Source organism: Cryptomeria japonica, unplaced genomic scaffold (assembly GCF_030272615.1).
Source record: "Cryptomeria japonica unplaced genomic scaffold, Sugi_1.0 HiC_scaffold_73, whole genome shotgun sequence".
Lineage (NCBI taxonomy): Eukaryota > Viridiplantae > Streptophyta > Pinopsida > Cupressales > Cupressaceae > Cryptomeria > Cryptomeria japonica.
Window position 1 is genome coordinate 336,663 of NW_026728895.1, and position 10,838 is coordinate 347,500.

The 10,838-nt window shown below is 63.6% G+C and overlaps 2 non-coding genes across 2 annotated transcripts; both read left to right on the forward strand.

The window, feature by feature from the left end:
- Positions 1-407: 407 nt before the first annotated feature.
- On the forward strand, positions 408-526 carry LOC131863932 (5S ribosomal RNA). Its single transcript, XR_009362824.1, has one exon. It is a non-coding gene; the product is annotated as a 5S ribosomal RNA (ribosomal RNA).
- A 7,817-nt stretch (positions 527-8,343) lies between these two features.
- On the forward strand, positions 8,344-8,462 carry LOC131863901 (5S ribosomal RNA). The gene has a single exon (XR_009362795.1). It is a non-coding gene; the product is annotated as a 5S ribosomal RNA (ribosomal RNA).
- The last annotated feature ends 2,376 nt before the right edge of the window (positions 8,463-10,838 follow it).

The following is a 10,838-nucleotide window of genomic DNA, read 5'->3' on the forward strand; positions in this document are numbered from 1 at the left end:
CCCTATTTTGGGTGCCCACCTTGCACCAAGTGCGCACCCGGGGCAAACCGAGCGCCTTGGTGCACCGGGGCAAGATCGAGCGTGCACCCGAGGCGCCCCGAACATGCACCAAGGTGCACTCGGCCCACATGTGAGCGCAGGTCGTTGCGCCCGAGGTGGTGTGTGGGCACCGCGTTGCAGACGGGACACTGCACGCACACGACGCCCCCTCCAGGTGCACGCACGTAGGCCGGGCCGGGTGCACACCCGACGCCCTAGCAAGGTGCGCGCACCCGGGCAGGGCTCACACTTGGCGAACGGGGCGCACTTCGCGAGGGAGGGTGTGCACCTCGACGGGGGTGGGTGGCCGGGGTGGATTCGCACGTGGGTCGCGGTTTGCTAAGTACACACTGCGACAAGCTCATAACGGGTGCGATCATACCAGCATTAGTGCACCGGATCCCATCAGAACTCCGCAGTTAAGCGCGCTTGGGCCGGAGTAGTACTGGGATGGGTGACCTCCCGGGAAGTCCCGGTGTTGCACCCTTTTTTAGTTTTTCGCCGGGCGTCGCAATGCTATTTGAATAAACCTTTTGCCCGTTTGCGTTCTCGTCGGGGCCGGGCCGGGCCGGGGTGCGCTGCCCGCACTACCGCGCGCGCGGGGGCGACACCGAGCGCGCACCCGAGGCACCCCGAGCACACAGGCCACGGTGCAACCCGGGCGTTGTGCGCGCACCCCGGTGCGCCCGAGGTGCTGCGCGCGCACCCAGGTGAAATCGGTGTGCACCTCGGCCAGTGCGCGCTCGGTCGAGTCGCGCACGTTGGCCAAGGTGCACGGTGATGTTTCTTACTCTAAGGTTCCGCACCAGACGCCCGGGACAGGTGAGCGAAGCTGGGCGGGGCCGGGTGCGCGGCCGGGGCAGGTGCACGCAGCTGGAGAGAGCTTTGGAGCACACTTCGGAGCGCACCAATGATGCGCTCCATTCAAAAGTTTCCTGAAAAGGCAAAAAAAGTTGAGATTATAGAATTTCCCACTTGAGAGATTGTAAAAAAAAAAAATTTAAAATGAAGGAAACGCGGGTGCCAAGGTGTGCGCAGCCCAGCCAAGGTGTGCGCACCAAGGCGCCCACCCTGGCGAAGGTGCACGCAAGGTGCGCACCCGAGGCAAACCGGACAATTAACCCAACTTTCGACTTCACGCGCACCTTGGAGCGCACTTCGAAGCGCTCCTTGGTGCGCACCAATCTTGGGCACCTCGGAGTGCACCATGGCGCCCACCAAGGTGCGCACCCGGGGCAAACCGAGCTCCGACTTCGTGCGCACCTTGGAGCGCACGAAAGGTGCGCACCATGGCGCCCACCAAGGTGCGCAGCCCAGCCAAGGCGTGCGCATCAAGGTGCGCACCCTGGCGAAGGTGCGCACCCGGGGCAAACCGAGCTCCGACTTCGTGCGCACCTTGGAGCGCACAAAAGGTGCGCAACCCAGCCAAGGTGTGCGCACCCCGGTCAAACCGAGCTCCGAATCGTGCGCACCAGAGGTGCACGCCATCGTGCGCACCTTGGAGCACACTTCGGAGCCCTCCTTGGTGCGCGCCGATGTTGCGCACCTCGGAGCGCACCCGGGGAAAACAATGCAATTAACCCGACTTTCGACTTCGTGGGCACCTCGGAGCGCTCTCGGGTTCGCACCTCGGAGCACACCGAGGTGCGCACCTTTGATGCGCTGCCTTCACCAATTTCCAGAAAAGGCAAGAAAACATTGAGAAGGTGTGCGCACCGAGGTGCCCACCCTGGCGAAGGTGCACGCGAGGTGCGCACCCGGGGCAAACCGGGCTCCGACTTCGTGCACGCCGCACCTTGGAGCACACTTCGGAGCGCTCCTTGGTGCGCACCAGGGCGCGCAACCCAGCCGAGGTGCCCACCCCGGCGAAGGTGCACGCGAGGTGCGCACCCGGGGCAAACCGGGCTCCGACTTCGTGCACGCCATGGTGCCCACCGCGGTGAAGGTGCACGCGAGGTGCGCACCCGGGGCAAACCGGGCTCCGACTTCGTGCACGCCGCACCTTGGAGCACACTTCGGAGCGCTCCTTGGTGCGCACCATGGTGCCCACCAGGGCGCGCAACCCCGCCGAAGGTGCACGCGAGGTGCGCACCCGGGGCAAACCGGGCTCCGACTTCGTGCACGCCGCACCTTGGAGCACACTTCGGAGCGCTCCTTGGTGCGCACCATGGTGCCCACCAGGGCGCGCAACCCCGCCGAAGGTGCACGCGAGGTGCGCACCCGGGGCAAACCGGGCTCCGACTTCGTGCACGCCATGGTGCGCACCGCGGCGAAGGTGCGCACCCGGGGCAAACCGGGCTCCGACTTCGTGCACGCCGCACCTTGGAGCACACTTCGGAGCGCTCCTTGGTGCGCACCAGGGCGCGCAACCCAGCCGAGGTGCCCACCCCGGCGAAGGTGCACGCGAGGTGCGTACCCGGGGCAAACCGGGCTCCGACTTCGTGCACGCCGCACCTTGGAGCACACTTCGGAGCGCTCCTTGGTGCGCACCATGGTGCCCACCAGGCCGCGCAACCCAGCCAAGGTGTGCGCACCAAGGTGCACGCGAGGTGCGCACCCGGGGCAAACCGGGGTCCGACTTCGTGCACGCCGCACCTTGGAGCACACATCGGGGCGCTCCCGGGTTCGCACCGGCGTTGCGCACCGTGGTGGGCACCTCGGAGCACACCAAGGTGGGCAGCGAGGTGCGCACCTTTGATGCGATGCCTTCACTAATTTCCATAAAAGGCAAAAAAAAAACGAGATTTTAAAATTTCCGTTTTGAAAGATAGTGAGAAAAAGGGAATGCTGGTGCCATCTTGAGCCCGCCCTGGTGCGCAGCCCAGCCAAGGTGTGCGCACCAAGGTGCCCACCCTGGCGAAGGTGCGCGCCCGGGCAATTAACCCAACTTCCAACTTCGCGCGCGCCAGGGTGGGAGCGCACCCAACAACCGGGCCTGGGAAGAGCCAATGCGAGAAACCCCACCAAACGCTCTGACAAAAAAAGAGGGGGCGCTCCAGTAACCCCGCTTCGGAGCGCACCCTGGGCAAACCCAGCCAAGGTGCCCACCCCGGCCAAGGTGCAGGCGAGGTGCGCACCCGGGGCAAACCGGGCTCCGACAACGTGCACGCCGCACCTTGGAGCACACTTCGTAGCGCTCCCGGGTGCGCACCTCAGAGCACACCAAGGTGGGCAGCGAGGTGCGCACCTTTGATGCGCTGCCTTCACTAATTTCCAGAAAAGGCAAAAAAAAAAGGAGATTTTAAAATTTCCGTTTTGAAAGATAGTGAAAAAAACGGAACGCGCGTGCCATCTTGAGCCCGCCCTGGTGCGCAGCCCAGGTAAGGTGCCCACCCTGGCAAAGGTGCGCACCCGGGCAATTAACCCTACTTCCGACTTCGTGCGCGCCAGGGTGGCAACCGGGCCTCGGAAGAGCCAATGCGAGAAACCCCACCAAACGCTCCGACAAAAAAAGAGGCGGCGCTCCAATAACCCCGCTTCGGAGCGCAGCCGGGGCAAACCCAGCCAAGGTGCCCACCCCGACGAAGGTGCACGCGAGGTGCGCACCCGGGGCAAACCGGGCTCCGACAACGTGCACGCAGCACCTTGGAGCACACTTCGAAGCACTCCCGGGTGCCCACCGGCGTTGCGCACCGTGGTGGGCAGCGAGGTGCGCACCTTTGATGCGCTGCCTTCACTAATTTCCAGAAAAAGGCAAAAAAAAATGAGATTTTAAAATTTCCGTTTTGAAAGATAGTGAAAAAAAAGGAACGCGGGTGCCATCTTGAGCCCGCCCTGGTGCGCAGCCCAGGCAAGGCATGCGCACCAAGGTGCCCACCCGAGGTGCACACCCGGGGCAAACCGGGCTCCGACTTCGTGCAGGCCGCACCTTGGAGCACACTTCGGAGCGCTCCTTGGTGCGCACCATGGTGCCCACCAGGGCGCGCAACCCAGCCAAGGTCTGCACACCAAGGTGCCCACCCCGGCGAAGGTGCACGCGAGGTGCGCACCCGGGGCAAACCGGGCTCCGACTTCGTGCACGCCATGGTGCCCACCGCGGCGAAGGTGCACGCGAGGTGCGCACCCGGGGCAAACCGGGCTCCGACTTCGTGCACGCCGCACCTTGGAGCACACTTCGGAGCGCTCCTTGGTGCGCACCATGGTGCCCACCAGGGCGCGCAACCCAGCCAAGGTGTGCGCACCAAGGTGCACGCGAGGTGCGCACCCGGGGCAAACCGGGGTCCGACTTCGTGCACGCCGCACCTTGGAGCACACATCGGAGCGCTCCCAGGTTCGCACCAGCGTTGCGCACCTTTGATGCGCTGCCTTCACTAATTTCCAGAAAAGGCAAAAAAAAACGAGATTTTAAAATTTCCGTTCTGAAAGATAGTGAAAAAAACGGAACGCGGGTGCCATCTTGAGCCCTTCCTGGTGCGCACCCCAGGCAAGTTGTGCGCACCAAGGTGCCCACCCTGGCGGAGGTGCGCGCCCGGGGCAATCCGGGCTCCGACTTCGTGCACTGCATGGTGCCCACCAAGGCGCGCAACCCAGCCAAGGTGCCCACCGCAGCGAAGGTGCACGCGAGGTGCGCACGCGAGGTGCACACCCGGGGCAAACCGGGCTCCGACTTCGTGCACGCCGCACCTTGGAGCACACTTCAGAGCGCTCCTTGGTGCGCACCAGGGCGCGCAACCCAGCCGAGGTGCCCACCCCGGCGAAGGTGCACGCGAGGTGCGCACCCGGGGCAAACCGGGCTCCGACTTCGTGCACGCCATGGTGCCCACCGCGGCGAAGGTGCGCACCCGGGGCAAACCGGGCTCCGACTTCGTGCACGCCGCACCTTGGAGCACACTTCGGAGCGCTCCTTGGTGCGCACCATGGTGCCCACCAGGCCGCGCAACCCAGCCAAGGTGTGCGCACCAAGGTGCACGCGAGGTGCGCACCCGGGGCAAACCGGGGTCCGACTTCGTGCACGCCGCACCTTGGAGCACACATCGGGGCGCTCCCGGGTTCGCACCGGCGTTGCGCACCGTGGTGGGCACCTCGGAGCACACCAAGGTGGGCAGCGAGGTGCGCACCTTTGATGCGATGCCTTCACTAATTTCCATAAAAGGCAAAAAAAAAACGAGATTTTAAAATTTCCGTTTTGAAAGATAGTGAGAAAAAGGGAATGCTGGTGCCATCTTGAGCCCGCCCTGGTGCGCAGCCCAGCCAAGGTTTGCGCACCAAGGTGCCCACCCTGGCGAAGGTGCGCGCCCGGGCAATTAACCCAACTTCCAACTTCGCGCGCGCCAGGGTGGGAGCGCACCCAACAACCGGGCCTGGGAAGAGCCAATGCGAGAAACCCCACCAAACTCTCTGACAAAAAAAGAGGGGGCGCTCCAGTAACCCCGCTTCGGAGCGCACCCTGGGCAAACCCAGCCAAGGTGCCCACCCCGGCCAAGGTGCAGGCGAGGTGCGCACCCGGGGCAAACCGGGCTCCGACAACGTGCACGCCGCACCTTGGAGCACACTTCGTAGCGCTCCCGGGTGCGCACCTCAGAGCACACCAAGGTGGGCAGCGAGGTGCGCACCTTTGATGCGCTGCCTTCACTAATTTCCAGAAAAGGCAAAAAAAAAAGGAGATTTTAAAATTTCCGTTTTGAAAGATAGTGAAAAAAACGGAACGCGCGTGCCATCTTGAGCCCGCCCTGGTGCGCAGCCCAGGTAAGGTGCCACCCTGGCAAAGGTGCGCACCCGGGCAATTAACCCTACTTCCGACTTCGTGCGCGCCAGGGTGGCAACCGGGCCTCGGAAGAGCCAATGCGAGAAACCCCACCAAACGCTCCGACAAAAAAAGAGGCGGCGCTCCAATAACCCCGCTTCGGAGCGCAGCCGGGGCAAACCAAGCCAAGGTGCCCACCCCGACGAAGGTGCACGCGAGGTGCGCACCCGGGGCAAACCGGGCTCCGACAACGTGCACGCAGCACCTTGGAGCACACTTCGAAGCACTCCCGGGTGCCCACCGGCGTTGCGCACCGTGGTGGGCAGCGAGGTGCGCACCTTTGATGCGCTGCCTTCACTAATTTCCAGAAAAAGGCAAAAAAAAATGAGATTTTAAAATTTCCGTTTTGAAAGATAGTGAAAAAAAAGGAACGCGGGTGCCATCTTGAGCCCGCCCTGGTGCGCAGCCCAGGCAAGGCATGCGCACCAAGGTGCCCACCCGAGGTGCACACCCGGGGCAAACCGGGCTCCGACTTCGTGCAGGCCGCACCTTGGAGCACACTTCGGAGCGCTCCTTGGTGCGCACCATGGTGCCCACCAGGGCGCACCCGAGGCAAACCGGGCTCCGACTTCGTGCACGCCGCACCTTGGAGCACACATCGGAGCGCTCCCAGGTTCGCACCAGCGTTGCGCACCTTTGATGCGCTGCCTTCACTAATTTCCAGAAAAGGCAAAAAAAAACGATATTTTAAAATTTCCGTTCTGAAAGATAGTGAAAAAAACGGAACGCGGGTGCCATCTTGAGCCCTTCCTGATGCGCAGCCCAGGCAAGTTGTGCGCACCAAGGTGCCCACCCTGGCGGAGGTGCGCGCCCGGGGCAAACCGGGCTCCGACTTCGTGCACTGCATGGTGCCCACCAAGGCGCGCAACCCAGCCAAGGTGCCCACCGCAGCGAAGGTGCACGCGAGGTGCGCACCCGAGGTGCACACCCGGGGCAAACCGGGCTCCGACTTCGTGCACGCCGCACCTTGGAGCACACTTCAGAGCGCTCCTTGGTACGCACCAGGGCGCGCAACCCAGCCAAGGTGCTCACCCCGGCGAAGGTGCACGCGAGGTGCGCACCCGGGGCAAACCGGGCTCGGACTTCGTGCACGCCGCACCTTGGAGCACACATCGGAGCGCTCCCGGGTTCGCACCAGCATTGCGCACCTTTGATGCGCTGCCTTCACTAATTTCCAGAAAAGGCAAAAAAAAGAAAAAAATGAGATTTTAAAATTTCCGTTTTGAAAGATAGTGAAAAAAACGGAACGCGGGTGCCATCTTGAGCCCGCCCTGGTGTGCAGCCCAGGCAAGTTGTGCGCACCAAGGCACCCACCCTGGCCAAGGTGGGTCACGGGGTGGGTCCTAGGGTGGGTAACGGGGTGGGTACTAAGGTGCGTGCCAAGGTGGGTCATAGGGTGGGTGCCAAGGTGGGCACCAGGGTGGGTGTGCACCAACCCTAGCCAGGGTAGGTCACGGGGTGGTTGTCGGGGTGGGCGTCAAGGAGCCAAGGTGGGTGGCAAGTAGCCAAGTTGCGTGCCAAGGTGGGTGTCGGGGTGGGTGCCAAGGATCCAAGGTGGGTGCCAAGGAACCAAGGTGGGTGTCTGGGTGGGTGCCGAGGTGGGAGCCAGGGTGGGTCCCAAGGTGAGTGCAAAGGTGGGTGCCAGGGTCAAGGTGAGTGCCAATGTGGGTTCCAAGGTGCCAGGGTCAGGGTGAGTGCCAATGTGGGTTCAAAGGTGCTAAGTTGGGTGCGAGGTTGGGTGCGAGGGTGGGTGGGTGCCAAGGTGTGCTAGGTGGAAGCCCGGGTGGGTCGGCATCCCATGGGTGTCGAGTTGGGTGCCTGATGGGTGCTTCTTGTCAAGTTTTAGTCGTCGGGACTCATTTCGAGCCTTAGAGGTCGTTTCTTGTCCGGTTGCCCTGTCTTCGACCTGGGAACCCAATTTTGGTCCTCGGGTCCCATTTTTTTTTGTCTCGCATCCCACTTTTGGCCTGTGGCCTTTTCGGGGTCGATTCTCGTTTTGGGCATCAGAGCATGTTTCTTCTCCTAAAACCCAATATTTGTTTATTAAGTCTCGGAACACATTTTTGTTCTCGTGGACCCATCATGGGTCTTGGAACGCATTTGTGGTCCTTGGGTCCCATTTTGCATCCCGAAACTTGTGTTTTGGTGCTTGATCCCTATTTTGGGTGCCCACCTTGCACCAAGTGCGCACCCGGGGCAAACCGAGCGCCTTGGTGCACCGGGGCAAGATCGAGCGTGCACCCGAGGCGCCCCGAACATGCACCAAGGTGCACTCGGCCCACATGTGAGCGCAGGTCGTTGCGCCCGAGGTGGTGTGTGGGCACCGCGTTGCAGACGGGACACTGCACGCACACGACGCCCCCTCCAGGTGCACGCACGTAGGCCGGGCCGGGTGCACACCCGACGCCCTAGCAAGGTGCGCGCACCCGGGCAGGGCTCACACTTGGCGAACGGGGCGCACTTCGCGAGGGAGGGTGTGCACCTCGACGGGGGTGGGTGGCCGGGGTGGATTCGCACGTGGGTCGCGGTTTGCTAAGTACACACTGCGACAAGCTCATAACGGGTGCGATCATACCAGCGTTAGTGCACCGGATCCCATCAGAACTCCGCAGTTAAGCGCGCTTGGGCCGGAGTAGTACTGGGATGGGTGACCTCCCGGGAAGTCCCGGTGTTGCACCCTTTTTTAGTTTTTCGCCGGGCGTCGCAATGCTATTTGAATAAACCTTTTGCCCGTTTGCGTTCTCGTCGGGGCCGGGCCGGGCCGGGGTGCGCTGCCCGCACTACCGCGCGCGCGGGGGCGACACCGAGCGCGCACCCGAGGCGCCCCGAGCACACAGGCCACGGTGCAACCCGGGCGTTGTGCGCGCACCCCGGTGCGCCCGAGGTGCTGCGCGCGCACCCAGGTGAAATCGGTGTGCACCTCGGCCAGTGCGCGCTCGGTCGAGTCGCGCACGTTGGCCAAGGTGCACGGTGATGTTTCTTACTCTAAGGTTCCGCACCAGACGCCCGGGACAGGTGAGCGAAGCTGGGCGGGGCCGGGTGCGCGGCCGGGGCAGGTGCACGCAGCTGGAGAGAGCTTTGGAGCACACTTCGGAGCGCACCAATGATGCGCTCCATTCAAAAGTTTCCTGAAAAGGCAAAAAAAGTTGAGATTATAGAATTTCCCACTTGAGAGATTGTAAAAAAAAAAAATTTAAAATGAAGGAAACGCGGGTGCCAAGGTGTGCGCAGCCCAGCCCACCCTGGCGAAGGTGCACGCAAGGTGCGCACCCGAGGCAAACCGGACAATTAACCCAACTTTCGACTTCGCGCGCACCTTGGAGCGCACTTCGGAGCGCTCCTTGGTGCGCACCAATCTTGGGCACCTCGGAGTGCACCATGGCGCCCACCAAGGTGCGCACCCGGGGCAAACCGAGCTCCGACTTCGTGCGCACCTTGGAGCGCACGAAAGGTGCGCACCATGGCGCCCACCAAGGTGCGCAGCCCAGCCAAGGCGTGCGCATCAAGGTGCGCACCCTGGCGAAGGTGCGCACCCGGGGCAAACCGAGCTCCGACTTCGTGCGCACCTTGGAGCGCACAAAAGGTGCGCAACCCAGCCAAGGTGTGCGCACCCCGGTCAAACCGAGCTCCGAATCGTGCGCACCAGAGGTGCACGCCATCGTGCGCACCTTGGAGCACACTTCGGAGCCCTCCTTGGTGCGCGCCGATGTTGCGCACCTCGGAGCGCACCCGGGGAAAACAATGCAATTAACCCGACTTTCGACTTCGTGGGCACCTCGGAGCGCTCTCGGGTTCGCACCTCGGAGCACACCGAGGTGCGCACCTTTGATGCGCTGCCTTCACCAATTTCCAGAAAAGGCAAGAAAACATTGAGAAGGTGTGCGCACCGAGGTGCCCACCCTGGCGAAGGTGCACGCGAGGTGCGCACCCGGGGCAAACCGGGCTCCGACTTCGTGCACGCCGCACCTTGGAGCACACTTCGGAGCGCTCCTTGGTGCGCACCAGGGCGCGCAACCCAGCCGAGGTGCCCACCCCGGCGAAGGTGCACGCGAGGTGCGCACCCGGGGCAAACCGGGCTCCGACTTCGTGCACGCCATGGTGCCCACCGCGGCGAAGGTGCACGCGAGGTGCGCACCCGGGGCAAACCGGGCTCCGACTTCGTGCACGCCGCACCTTGGAGCACACTTCGGAGCGCTCCTTGGTGCGCACCATGGTGCCCACCAGGGCGCGCAACCCCGCCGAAGGTGCACGCGAGGTGCGCACCCGGGGCAAACCGGGCTCCGACTTCGTGCACGCCGCACCTTGGAGCACACTTCGGAGCGCTCCTTGGTGCGCACCATGGTGCCCACCAGGGCGCGCAACCCCGCCGAAGGTGCACGCGAGGTGCGCACCCGGGGCAAACCGGGCTCCGACTTCGTGCACGCCATGGTGCGCACCGCGGCGAAGGTGCGCACCCGGGGCAAACCGGGCTCCGACTTCGTGCACGCCGCACCTTGGAGCACACTTCGGAGCGCTCCTTGGTGCGCACCAGGGCGCGCAACCCAGCCGAGGTGCCCACCCCGGCGAAGGTGCACGCGAGGTGCGTACCCGGGGCAAACCGGGCTCCGACTTCGTGCACGCCGCACCTTGGAGCACACTTCGGAGCGCTCCTTGGTGCGCACCATGGTGCCCACCAGGCCGCGCAACCCAGCCAAGGTGTGCGCACCAAGGTGCACGCGAGGTGCGCACCCGGGGCAAACCGGGGTCCGACTTCGTGCACGCCGCACCTTGGAGCACACATCGGGGCGCTCCCGGGTTCGCACCGGCGTTGCGCACCGTGGTGGGCACCTCGGAGCACACCAAGGTGGGCAGCGAGGTGCGCACCTTTGATGCGATGCCTTCACTAATTTCCATAAAAGGCAAAAAAAAAACGAGATTTTAAAATTTCCGTTTTGAAAGATAGTGAGAAAAAGGGAATGCTGGTGCCATCTTGAGCCCGCCCTGGTGCGCAGCCCAGCCAAGGTGTGCGCACCAAGGTGCCCACCCTGGCGAAGGTGCGCGCCCGGGCAATTAACCC